Genomic DNA, 14,235 nt, shown 5'->3' on the forward strand with positions numbered 1-14,235 from the left:
CAGAAAGAACTGCATTAGCAGTAGCTGAGCAGTTGTAGCTAGCTTGAAGTCCATTAAAAGACTTTGTAAATGGCCATTTCAGGCTAGAAATACTGATAAGCACCTGTCACAGTGTAAATGGCTTTGTCATTTCCTAAAATCCTGTTTTGTATTGCAAACTGATAACTTTTGGGAGGTATTCCCTCTGTTGCTGTCCCTGTTCCTATCTCTCGCTGGACTGCAGCCTCAGGGAAGCAGGCTGGATGCTGCCTGATTTGGGGGCAGGCAGCAGCAGTGTCYGTGGCACCTCCCGGCACGGTGTGCAGCAGCCCGTGGTGGTGGTAGCGAGGTTGCACAGCTAACAGAGGGTGCTGCCAAGCTGTTTGCTTAACTCTGCCTTTGCTTCTTGGTCTCGTTATCAATTCCATGTGTGCCATGCTGCTTTATTACTGATACTTCATGTAAGTACTCCTGCCATTTTGACAGTTTGGGRCATCATTATTTTAGTGAGATTGCAGTGGTTTATTTGCAGGCACTGTCCTCAACCGTCTCTCATTTAGGTACTTCAGATACAAAACGGTCCTTTTGATAGGTCAGAAATCAGATTACCAGATTATGCACACTACTGCACACTGAACAAGAGAAGGCAAATAGAGGTGCTTCAAAGGGCTGATGTGATTGGTTTTAGTGTCTTCCTTTAAGGCTCTGAAATTCTTCAATTCTAGCTACATTCTTGCAGCAGTAGTTAAGTGTATCTCCATTTGTTCATATTGAAAAGCATGGCATGTTATCACTGCACATCATGATGCTAACTCCTACAATATTGTGGCTTTATAAAGTCAGAGCTGTGCTGTTCTTAATCCACATGCGGTGTCTGCTGAGGCTTTCACTGTAACTGTGTGATATGGACATTCTCTTAGATATTCTCTTAGCTCAAGTGCTCCTATATTCAGAGGTAAAGATTACTTCATCAGCCCTGCTCCAGGTATTTGCTGCCTAGCAAAGTTGTTTTGAACACAGGTGTTGCTTCAGTGTAAAATGTATAATTTATATTACCTGTGTTAAAATGCTGTGTTGTTTAAGGGATCTGCTYGTTTATACCTGCTGATTACGGGTGAGTTTTGTCTGGCCAGAACACAACCAGTCAGGTGACAAGGTGATGTCCCCCACAGAATTGATAGTGTCAGGAGAAAATGTTATACTTGGCTCTACTCGGGTACCAGAGAGACTGTTCCAAATTCTGCACATCCAGTAAAGCAGCTATTTTATCATTTGGTTCACCCTGCGTTGGTAAATTTTGGTGTTTCTGGTCAGAAAGGTGATGTCACAACTTATTCACAACTTACTAGGTCAGGGAAGAGATCAACTTGGGGGTGGCATGATTATCTATGTCCCTTTCCTAAGGAAAATAGATAAAAGGGTAGAAAAGTATAATATAAGAAAAGTATATCTAATGTACTAGTATTGTGTGGTACCCAAAAGAATGGACTGTGCCAAACACTTTGCTAACCATCCTTCCTTTCCCACGTGCATCTTTGCACGATGATAACATTGAGCGCTAAATTCACTGCGACAGGAAGCAGGGAGCAGCTACTGTAACTGTTGTGCTGAGCCTCAGGGTGAACCATTTCGAAAAACCTACAGATAAGCAGCTTATTGTCAAATCAGTTTAAAGAATAGCATTTAGACTATCAAGAATTAGCAGTTGCAAGTACATTTTTCCATGGTGATATTGAATGTTGTATCAGCTGCCATGTGTGAGTAACAACTTTGTGGGGTTTTTTTTTTTTTTTTGCATTTCAGAGAGGTCTGGCCTTTACAGATTTTTCTACTGTTTGTCTTCTTTTCCCTTTGGAAGTTTTATCCCTGGGTTTGATGATGTTCAGGCTTCTATTCCTATGATTTATAATCATTTCCATGTAATAGACTCAAAATAATCTCAGAAAATAATGTTRGCTGCCAGCTTGGACACCTGTTTTAACTGCTAAACAGATGTGAGACCTGTATAAGAATTGTCAGTAACACTTGAAGTATTAAGTATTATCCATACGGACGAGACGACTCAGAATGTGTGAGAGGAATGTGGGATCTGGGCAATCAGATGTCCTGTATAACTGCTCACCTTTCATGTCCTTTAATTCTGATTTTTTTTTTTTTTTTGCCTTCTTTCTTTCATACACTCTCTGAATGGATTGTGAGTAAGAAAAGAGCTCTTTCTTGGAGTTTAAATATATTCTGTAGAAAATTTTCTCTTGAAATCCTTAGGAGTGCCTTATTTGCTTACTGCTGCTGTCCCTTGGCCATTTACGTCTCTAAGAGCGTGTTTTGCTTGACAGGTGGGCTGTTTTGTAGGCTGTTCAAGCAAGCAGCAGCCACATAGTGCTGTCTCACTGAGTATTTATGTTTGTGTTTTTTTTCCTTTTTATCCCTTTCCCAAAATTGACACTGCAAATCTGCAGCAGCTGTTTTCTTTGGAAAAATACATCTTCACATTGCTATATTTCATTTTCTTACTCCTCTCTGTGCCATGAAACTTTCTTCTGAGATAGTGTTGTCTTATGACCCAAAGTAGAAGTTTAGATGACCTTTTTGTTGTCAGGCATGTTTTAAATTCCATGTATACCACTTGCCTCCTCATCTTACCAGCTGAATTAACATTTTATTTGCGTAAATTCAAGGAGGAAAAGTCTTACACTTACTAAGTGTAAGGTCCAGGCTGCTTCTCTTCTYCCATTCATGTCTGTTGGTATGTTGTACAGGTGTGTACCAATATATATTGGTATAATGTATGTGACATGAAAGAACAGAAAGGTTTTTGTGTGTTGCTGAATCGGTTGAAGTTCTTTGGATGTGGCACATCTCCCTTCCATCTCTGTTGCTACAAAGCCCTGGTGCTATCCTGATGCCTTGAGGCTTTGGGAAGCAGCAATGTTTGCCCTGCTCTGTGTGCATAGCCCAGCTCCTGTCCTAATAATTCTTTTTGGAGTGTCTAAGAGGGAAAGAATAGCTAAATTGCAGTCTTACCCTTCTGTTACTGCCACTTGTCTATATTTCTAGTAGCACAGTTGGGAACTAATAAGTTGGGTTTTGCAGTAGTTTGTTTTGGGCTTTGCCAGTTTGAGAATCAAGAAGGAAATTTTACTTCATAAAAAAACGGTGGCTATTTTGCTTGGCAGTCTCTCTCCCAACCACCTGTCAGAAAATCTGAGTGTCATTTTGTTGTAAAATGTTATGGACACTAAGTTTTTTCTTGATTCCCTAACTGGAATATAAGACCTTATCAGGTCAGTGTTTTATCCTAAACCTCAGCTGGGTGGGTGAGGTYGGAGTATTCCAAGAATGCTTGTTGTGGCTGCTGTTGTATGGAGTACACTGCAAGGTATTTCTTTTTAAAGATTGTTTCTCCAAGAAGGAGCAATTAGAACAAGTTCTGTCAAGCTSAGCTGGATAGGTGGGAGCACCTGGAAACTCCACTTCTGGGGGAGTTACAATGGCCAAAAAAGATGATGATGTTCCAGGGAGTGATGGACAGTTTGGGCTGCCAAGAGAAGAAGGGATCAGGTCAAAATGAGTTGTTCAGCAAAAGGGTACAGATAAATTGAATAAATTGTTGCCTTGACCAGCCTTTACTACCCAACTTAYGTAAAAGCAACTTTTCATTTTCCTCCTGAAAGTGGCATAGTACAAAGCCTGTGATACATTAGGTATATGCAACTTGTGAACGTAGGAAAAACCCTATTACTGCTAAAATTCTTCCAACAACCTCCTGTGAGCTTTCAGCATAGCAGGCGCCTGAGATTCAGTGCTGGTTTGCAGGACTGATACAGAGATAACAGATGTAGGCTCATCATTCTGTGTTCTCAAAATATGTGTAAACACACATGCAACTTCTCTGAGATGCTTAACTGTATTTTATTGGCGTGTTTGTGATCTTAACATCAATAAACATGAAAGGCAAACTGCAAATGCTGTCAAGATTACATTTGTTCCTTGCATACTATGGCCAAAAAAGAAACCACGCATACAATCCCTGGAAGTAACTGGAGGTATCAAGACCAAAAGTATTTATTGGAAAAGAATTCAAGCAATAGAGTGGCTGGATGTGTTTAGCACTAGGATGCTTATAGGATAGTGTGTAAAGAAGTTGCCATGTGTGTTCCTTGCTGAGCTTATTACTGTAATTTTTTTTCCCTTTGGAAAAGAAAAAAAAATAGGAAAAAGAAAAAGGCAAACACTAATGTGTCTCTTATCTGATAGAGACCTTCCAAAGGATACAAATCTCATCTTTCCTGCTGTTTTGCTGTCTGCTTTTTTAATGCTCTTTTTGTCATTGAGAGGTTATGACAACATGAGCCATATTGTATTTATAAACATCACGTGTTTCCTTGATATGACTTGCAGTGTCTGCCAAACAGAACACATGGAAGAAACATTTCTCATTAGCTCAGCATTGGTTTTGGTTATACTGATTTCCGGGACGGGAAAAATGCCTGCTTTGCTCAGATTTAACTTTCATGCAGTAGAAAGAAAGCCTCTGAGTGTCCATGAAACCGCCTGAACGGAGACGCTGCAGCGCTTTTAGCCCACATATTTTGTCTGGGGAAAAGGGGAAAAAGTGGTTTATTTGAAAGAGAAAATGTAATGGCATGTATTGCTGAAACTAATGCGGTACTAAAATACCTGCCAAAGTCTTCTAGAAAAGGAGCTCACCGCAAGATGTAAGGTAAGATGATGCTTGTAAATAATGAAAGATGTGTAATTTCTTTCGTGTGTGTGTATGTGTGTAAAACTGAAGGATAGTTTCGGATTGACAGAGAATTTAAATCAGAAACAAACTTGGAAACTACGTTCCTTCTTTCTTAAATGTTTTGAGAAAATAGATTTTTAATTGCTTTTTAAATTACTGAATTCTTCTTTCTGGTTTTATGCCTAGTTTTAAACTTGCTTATTTAATATAAACAGTTATTTTCTGAAAGACAATCCTAAATTTTACTGTGATTTGAACAAAACACATAGAAGACATTTCTGGTGTTCTTTCTGGGTGATTTTTTTTTTTTTTTAAACTGATTTTACTACCTTTTCCTTGAATGGKCTGTCAGTATTTGCCAATTATTTATGCAACTGCAGAGAAGCAGATACTGGGAAGTAGCTGCATCAAATCAGACTGTGATGAAAGCTTGTAAATGTACCTGTTCATTCATTTCTATGTGCTTTGATATGCAATACTGACCTAAGTTAAAAGGGAAAGGTAAAAAATTTACCAGAAAAGTTATTTTTTTGTTATTGTAGCTGTGCATAACAATATAATTTCAAATATCATCTGACAAAAAATCAGTTTAACGTTTAGTTGTTTAGAGGTTTAGATGTTGCATAATATTTGGGTGGATACTGCATTGTGGCTTTTTAAATAAGCTGGTTGTGTGCTTTGGTGGRTTATATTTATTTCAGACAAAAATCATTTGTAAAATATACAAGGTTATAGATTGTGTTACTATACCGGAATTTAAAATTACATATTCTTTTACAATTCTCAGATACTACAGATGGATTTTAAATCTCCATGAAGCTTGCTGTTGAAAGAAAATATCATGTTCTTGATATTAAAATATTCAAGGAACATGATCTTGCCGCACCCACAGAGCAATCTCCCAGTTAGTCCAAGAGGAGTGTCAGATACCACAGTTACCTAGGAACTCCCCAGCAGTTCTYGGTGGGGAAGTAGGTCATGAGACCACGATACAGTGGCTTTAATGGGGTTTCTGCAGCGAGAGTTCTTTGTTTCCCACTAACAGGCTGCATTCAAGCCAGCCTGGCTCTCATGTTGAGGTCTGCTTGGTGCTTGCCCTGGAGCGGATGAAGTTATTTAATGCCACCATATGATCTCTGTTGTGTGAAGGTCCCTTCAGTCCATCGTTGAAATTGGAAGTCACGTCTCTCATGGAAGTCTGACGTTCTTGGGTAAAACTCTCGCTGCCTTTACTGGGAACGTTCCCTGAATAAAAACATCAGGATTGGATTTGAGTCTGTTTTTACTGTCTGCTATTTTCTAGTTTCAGTCTAACTCCACCTTTTTTTTTACTGAATACTTCCTTGTTCCAATTGTTTAGATGTTTTGCTCTTTTTTATTATTACCAAGGCTTTTTAGTAGAACAATTTGCAGTAATTTGGCTGTTTACTCAAAATGCCTAAGTCCTTGGCAGAGTCAGATGTTGCCAGAGCTCCCTCAGCACATTGACAGATGATAAAAAATAGCCATGGCTGTGACTTACCTTTTTGGGAGCCAATCTTCCTTTATAAACCGAGTAGCTTTTCTGAATTGCTCGTGTCCCATATGTTCTGCCTTAGTACTAAAATCCAGCCAAGTTTTATGGCTTCTACTTAGCTTTCTAGATTAACTTCTACTGGAAGAAGGAGTAAAAATCGCTTTGTGGAGGTGAGTGTTTTGGTGCTGTGATTCTTAATATCCGCACAAACTTAGAAGCAATGTTTCTTCTTCTCCAAACCTTGCCATGCACTAATCAGTCAGGACCTTAGGTTTCCCAAGAAATTTTGCACATATCCAAAATGTGATGCTTCATGGTCATGACTCAGTCTGAATGAAAGGTAGAGAATTTACTTTAGTAAATCAGACTCTAGGTAAGCCTGATAAATGCTTTAGTTAAGGAAGGGAAGTAAACCAGCACCCAATATGTAGGAGAAGATATCCACATATGTGCAGTATGTGGATATTCTCTGCATTGGATTGTACCTCTATTGAGGACTCCAGAAAGGTAATTAGACTTTTGAAAGAGCTAGCAGTAAAATTATCTTTTCTTGGATGCATGTAAGAGCTGAGGTTAAAAAAGAAGCTCAGCTGTCATAAACAAGACAGTTGCAAATATTAGCAAGCAACACAAGTGTTATGCCATGCTGCTATAAAAATAACCTTTTTTAACATCATTGCAAATTAGAACCCCATGTRACCGAGGGAAAAAAGGGTGCTGGGTAAAGATTAGTAGCACAAACACTTAGTATTTACTATAGATAGCTTCACTATCTGTTGTAGGATAAACAATTACTTTCTTCGGTCATGCTGACCAGTCTTTATGCATTGATAGCACATTTTGTGCTAGCAAAACTGCAAATACTTGCTGGGCCTTAAAGCTATGAGACACAGTTCAGCTTGGACATATATATTGCAAAATCCAGGTACATAAGGTTTCCATGACCATTCCTTAGGCAGACAGCAATGAATCCAAAGCTCAACACAGAAAAGTATTTTTCCTGATTTGCTATATCCTTATAGTGGGAGAAACAGCTGGTTACAGGTGTACACATAATTCGTAGGTCTTTTAAATATCAGCTGTATTTTATAATATTTTGTATTATTTACATCCTAATGTATTCCATATGTCCATATGTAATAGAAATTGCATTTTGACTCAGTTGTTCATCCCAATGCCAGATGAGACTAAAGGTTATGTATTCCTTTGTTTTTGTTTAACTATATCAGCTTGTTCAGTTTTATTTGGCTTCAGCACAGTGGGAAGAGCCACAAATATGGAACAAAAACAAGAGCTGAATCGTTAGTACAGAAAGTCAGAAAGCCGTGCTTTATTTTGATTTATGAGTTCAGTTACTAAGAGTGTTTCCTTTTTTAAAGAGCAGAAATCTGATATACAGCATATTTAAACCAAATAAAAATGCTGATCTGTACTAGAAATGTACATATTTGAAACTATTCCTTTTTTGGGGGGAAAAAAAAAAAAAAAGATGACTCTACCAGTGCAGTAGTGCGCTGAGGAAGTGCTGAAATAGAGATTGGTCTGAAGGGTTTGGCTTTCTGCACTGGTGGTGGCCCTCCATGCTACGTGCGTGATGTGCTTGATCTCTTGAAGAGGAATGGGGGTGGAGGAAGAAAGATCTGGTAGACCCTCATGAATTAGACAAATCCTGTTTATTTTCAGAAAATTCTACCTAAAAAGTAAAACAAATAAGTAGTTGGAATGCAGGATTAACTATGAAGGGTATCTTTTTTTTTTTTTTTTTTTTTTTTTTTTTTTTTTTTTTTTTGTTAATCAGTGATAGCTTTTGTGTGGTCAGTTCAAAGAGTCTTAAGAGCTTATGGGGTGGGTAGGCCTGGGGTGGGTAGGCCATGCTACACAGATGAGATAAATACGGATATTGGCAAACCGGTGATGTGATTATCTGACTGTTCTGCAATTGAGATGTGTAAAGTTTCAGTATTTTGTATTTTTGTCATATGTGATAACACCCTGAAAAATCCTGGCTGAAATGCCAAGAGGTTTGCTAGCGTACTTAACAACTACTCTGTCTGGAAAGTGCACTAGGGAAACATAGGAAAATGAAATATGAGAGATTTATTATCTTCTTTCTGCTTAATTGGATAATTTAAGCATTATTTTTAGCTCTCACATTCCATCTATTTGTGAGAAATGAAATATGCTCATAAATATGCAGAAATGACTGCCTGCCAGGTTGGCTGGTCTGGCTGTTTGTCTTGCCGACCAGGAATGAAGCTGTGCAGACTGGTACTGGGCAATAGCTTCAAAAACCAAATCCTGGGGGGCAGTAACCCCACACAGACACACTGTGACCCCCATCCGGCCTGTGGGGAGTTAACTGTGTTACGGGCCAACATGAGGCATCTCATCCACGTGTCAGTGTCCTCGGAGCACTGCTGATGTTGCCTGTAGCGTGGCTAGACTAGAAGKCCTCATGGGACTGTTCTAGGCGGGGTCTGACATGGCCTTGTGCTCCCTTCCCCTCCAAGTAGAGCTTGCCCAGTGTTTGCTGAAGGTCTTTTTGGCAGCCARTTGGTGACAGTGACAATTTGGGAGTGCAAGCAAGCTCAGGGAAGATACAAGCAGGTGGACACAGAGCCTGCCCCRCTAGTTAGATCTTGGCTGGTGCACATTGTTAGGTCAACCTATTTATGACAGGAATTTAAACATAACATTTTCCCTTTTGCATTCTTATTTTACATCTGAAAAATGCACATTTGTTCTAGGAAGGGCCATTGGATGAAAGAATAAAAACCTTTTGAGATGCAAGTGACCTTTCAGCCTGAAGAAAGTTTGCATTAACTCATGTTTTCCACTCTTGCTCTTGTTTCTCATCCTCATTGCATTTTTATTATTACTTTCTGTGTTAATTTCCCTTTTCTTCTGTACTACATTCTCTTTAATTCCTCTGTTTCTCATCAGCTCCTCTCCTCCTCCTAGTTTAATTCTCCTATTTTTATTCCTTTGTTATTTATTATCGCTTTCCTTTCTTTAATTCTCAGCACCCACCTCCAGTCTTACTCTCTTTCATCCCTGCTGTCTTTTACAGACTGTCTTGCTTGTGGGTTGTGTTTTTGTGTGTCTTTGTGTGTTTCTGCTATAGTTTCCAGCCTTGGAATAGTTTCCACACAAGGGTGAATTTCCTTTTTGCCTCTCATTTTTCTTCTTATCTACTCTATATTTTCCCTGTTTCATGATTTATAGATTATTTAAATGTTTGCAGCATATGACTGTAGCTGTGTTTTTATTAATATTTTTGCTTTGCTTATTGACTGTGCAGGAGAAATTTCATGTTACAAATGCAGTTCTCAGCATTTAGGCTGAAAAAGCTTAGGCTTAAGAGAAAGTGATAATGGTAGGACTGAGGCAGTAGTGATTGAAAAGTAGAGATGTTTCTGTATTGATCTGTTGACAAATAAATAATATTTATTAGCAACTTCAGGCTAGAAACAATGCAACTCTTAATACAACCAAGCCACCRATTGGCTCATTGTATGGACTAGCAAGAAGCAGTTAGAATGAAACTGCCACTATCAATTTTAGTTACAGCATCTCAGTCTGAGTAACCCCCCCCAAAAAAAAGATGAAAAGCAAAAAACAGACAGTAACTGAATAAAAAGACATATAAACRGGCTTATAATAGAGTATGAAGGAGAAAAAAAAGTCTAATCCTCATAAGTTTAGGGTGGAAATTACCTCCCACTGCTGTCAGGGAAGAGAGGTAATGTGGTCCAGCGGGCAGTTTGTGTCCCCTGCCTGAGGAGGGGATGCACAGACTATTGTGGGTGCCTGGCCCTTTTTTGGTGGAGCTAACAGTAAGTGAGGAAAAATTCCTCCATATAGAGCAAGCAGCAATGTCACCTTAACAGTTGGGAGATATTTCATGCATGTATGTGATACAGACTTTGCTATAACTAGGCACTTTACCTTTGTGAATCAGTGCAGAAATAAGGGAACACTATAAGGTTTAATTACAGGATAGAGAGACCTGACATAATAGTTCAGTTTTGCTGAACCTTCTTCATGTGACTGCAGTGAGAGCTCGTCTAGTAAACTCAAAGCCTGAGAGGCTGCAGAGGTTTCGGCACCCTCAGGATTTGCCTGATTCTATCTGCCTTTAATTTTTGTAAAACTCTAAAAGTTTAAAATTCCTTATTATGCTCAACATTTGCCATCACTCACATTTAGGCAAAAAAAAAACAATTGGGGTCTGTGTGTGTGTGTGTGTGTGTGTGTATATATATATATATACACACATATATATACACACACACATATATATATACATATATATATACACACACACATAAATATATGGGGGTGTGTGTTAACTTATGTATATATATGAGAAAATTAATGTACCTGTTTCAATGAAGCATTGTTCTCTTGGAGCCCAGATGCTCACGTGTGCAGGTTCAAAGGCTTCTTGTACAGGTTGCTCAACATCGCAAGAGCCATCTGCTCTACCAAGCAGTCATTTTGCCAGCAGTGRGGCTTTCAAATCGCATTCTCCCTTTATAGTGCTTCATTTCAGCTATTACTTATGGGCTCTGTGTGTGGAGGAGGGGTATGTGTGTGTGTGTTTGTTTTAGAAGAACTAGGAGTTTGGAATAATTGTAAAAGGACAGAATTTTATGATACATGGTTCTACCTCAAGACATGCCCATTTCATTAAGTGCCTTCAGAATCAGTAAGCAGAGATAAGAAGGAATAAAATGTATGTTTGGGGTAAGACAGGTCTCTACGTAGATCTAGAGACGTAGACATAGAACTATTCTGCACCTGTTTCCTTGGCTTCAACTCTCAAACTCCAAGTGGTCTTGGACAATTTTCCATCTTCAGGGAGGAGCTCCAGATAAACTTGCAGGTATAAATATGGGCAGCTGACTCAAGAGAAAGCTGAGACTAATGTGAAAGAGCTATTTGGGGTCATGCACAGTAAGGACAGTGGCACCAGTAGCCTAGCTGGGTGCATAATCTGCCCCCASATTTTTCACTATACGGAAATAGCTGGTACCAGGGTTGGATAAGACCGCTCTTTTCCTCCTCTGCTCAATTGTTGAGGACAAAGCCAGAGGTCAGTCTCGCTCACATTGTAGAAAATGGATAACTTCACTGASAGGCTTCTGTCACTGTGCTTGCCTGAGCAGAAGATCTGCAGGGAAGTCCTTCTGCTACCTCGAGTCTTGTGTGACAAAGGCAGCAGCTCTAGGACATCCTGTGGACAACCCCACAAGGTCTTTGTTCCCCTCAACTACCCCTTTCTTAGCTCAGAATTAGATGCTGGATGGAATATCAGACTGATGAGTTTGAGTAAAACTGTAATTGGAGGAAAAAAAAATAAAAGCAGGGTGGARAGAGAAATAATACCTCACTTGGGTTGAAAAAGAAGTTATCAACAAGCTGCCTTCCTGCTTGGCTTCTGATGGACTGCACTATCTTGTTGCATTTAAGAAAAAATCCCATTGACTCCCTTGCAAGCTTCTCTCCAGGTCACTGAGATGGCAAACAAGGCCTGAATTAGCGACAAGCCCTCCAGCCTCCAAGTGCTTCTCTGTTTCCTGGCAAGAAAACAGTTGTTTATAGCAGTACAAGGCATTAACTACTTAATTATTTCCATGCATGAAAGTATTATTAAGGAAGTAGGATCCAAAAGAACTGTTATGAGGAATAGATAGAACTTTGATCAGCAGTCAAATAGTAAAATATGCCCATGCCTTGTACACATACCCCACAGCAGACTTTAAAAATGTGCTTTGGCTTTATGAATGCATGTTTTTCTGCTCTTGTTTCTCTAGTGCTTGCACTAGAAAAAAAATGAGGAGAGAAAAGAGAAAATAAATTGGTGTGATAAACAGTGGTCCAAGGGACTAATGATGTTAATAACATTGTAGAGGAAATTAGCAGGACTGATGATTTAGCTCAGTGGTAGCTCAGGCCTACCTTAACAGAGACTTTAACATAGATTTTAAAGTAATTGGCTATGCCAGACATTGGTAAAGCTGGAGTGTTGCACCTCRCATGCGCATGCCCTCTGATTATGCAGGAGTTAAACTGGAAAAGACTCTCCGTCTGTAGAGTACATTATAAACAAATATATGGCAGCTAATTACATGGAAGATAATGCATAGAAAGATAGACAGGGCTTGAGGGTTCTGATAAAGTAATTGAAATGGAAAGTGCTGCTTGAATGGTTTGTGTGCATTGTTAGAATCTACAGATTAAATTATAGCCGTGGTAATGATATAGCCGTACAATATTTATTATGTTGGGCCTGATATACTTTCAAATTAAAAGAAGATTCATTATTCGTATGAAAAACTCTTCATATGCATCAAACGTACTTGAAGAGTCCTGCACATAGTGCKGGCTGTATGGAGAACTAGTTACAGGATGTCTGATGTTCTGGGATGTAGTTTATCATGCCAGAGTCCAATTACTGAAAATGTGCATCCTACCAGCTTGCAATTCATTGCGGAGAAGCTGCAATGAAATATAGTGCTCTGTCTTATCCTGCATATTAGCATAATAATGTGACTTCTCACTGCAGCTACTGCAGCCTGTGAGGAAGAATGTAAATGGCAAAGTGTATTCTGCACTTGTTGGGAAGCGTATGTGGCATAAATGTGTCCTGGGACAATTTGTTTGTATTTTTCTTTTCATGTTTTTCAGTCTGGTTGGTCAGCAGACCTAAGCAGCTTTTTAACTAGGTCAAATATATACATCCACTCATTAAAAGGGAATGCTTGACTGGTTAGTTAAACCTGCCAAATATAAACCAGATGCTTCAATGGTAAATCCTGCTTTTCTCCTATACTGCAAGAGACGAGCCTTGACTGATTAAATTTAAAATCAAAATAAATATTTTTAACATCGCTTCTGTTCAGTGTTTTTTTATTATAGTTCCAGTGTAAATATTTAATAAAATTTATTTTTCAATTTCACCAGCAAAATATTTTTTAAAATATAGATTTAAGATGAAATAAATATTTTTTACATTCTTAAAAGATCCTTTATGTTGTGCTGCATGTAAATTCTGTGAAGCTTTTGTCAAGACCAGTAATGACATATAAATTTACCATGTACTGTACGAGTACCTCAGAGCCACTTACAATTTTAGAGGACTTTCTGCTTCTGGGGAGGATGCAGTAAGGCCTGGAACATGGTAATATTTAGTTTTGGCTACCAGATCTGCTGTTGATCTTGGTTACGTTACTTAAGTTTTCATGTGTCAGATTACACTTTGGCATTGTGTGTTGCCTCCCTCCCCAATGTTGGACATGCTGAGAGGAATCATGCAAAATAGAAATGTTTCTCCAATAAAGTCCTGTCCTAACTGGTTCACTACGTCGATATTAGCTCACGTTTGTGCATCTCAAATTGTGTTTTGATTCTTTTGAACTRCAGTCAAAACAATACAGGCAACCCTTTACTTAAGTTACCTTCAGGCTTGCTTTACATTTAAGAGCTGTGATGTGTTTTTCTTATGAGATTATGCTGTGGCTTTTATGTGCCATCTCTTAAACCGTGTAAATAGTGTATTTTTAAGAATGCATTTTCTATGTTATTTGGCCTTTTGGGGAGAGGAGGTAGAAGAGAGGGAAGCACGAACCATGTTTCCTTTTTCTTTTGACATTTGCCTTTTCTATTGTGCCCTTTTTTGAAAAAAAAAAAAAAAAAGATCATAATTGCTTCCATGGTGTGCAGTGGAGATAGCAGTGGGATTGATTTATGGTGGCCTCAAAGTTCAGCTCAGCGGCGCTGCTAAGGTGCTGGTTAATGAGTAGACAGCCTCCCGCCACGCGCAGGTGCCGTGTTGCAGGGCAGGGGCTTGCGCCTCTTTCTAGCAAGTGTCAATCTGATCATTTTAAAAGCTTATAAAGTTAATAACCAGTGCATTTCTTTGCTAGAATTGTAGGTACTGTGTTTGTTAAATAATTTGAGAGCTTCTTCTAATGGGGAATTATTATGT

General features: G+C 38.9%; 1 protein-coding gene across 2 annotated transcripts in view; it reads left to right on the forward strand.

The window, feature by feature from the left end:
* KIAA1217 (KIAA1217 ortholog) overlaps nucleotides 1–14,235 on the forward strand; it is a 165,506-nt gene that overhangs the window by 96,905 nt on the left and 54,366 nt on the right. The window lies entirely within an intron of this gene.

The sequence above is a fragment of the Nothoprocta perdicaria genome, unplaced genomic scaffold (genome assembly GCF_003342845.1).
Source record: "Nothoprocta perdicaria isolate Ctin4 unplaced genomic scaffold, notPer1 scaffold_23, whole genome shotgun sequence".
Lineage (NCBI taxonomy): Eukaryota > Metazoa > Chordata > Aves > Tinamiformes > Tinamidae > Nothoprocta > Nothoprocta perdicaria.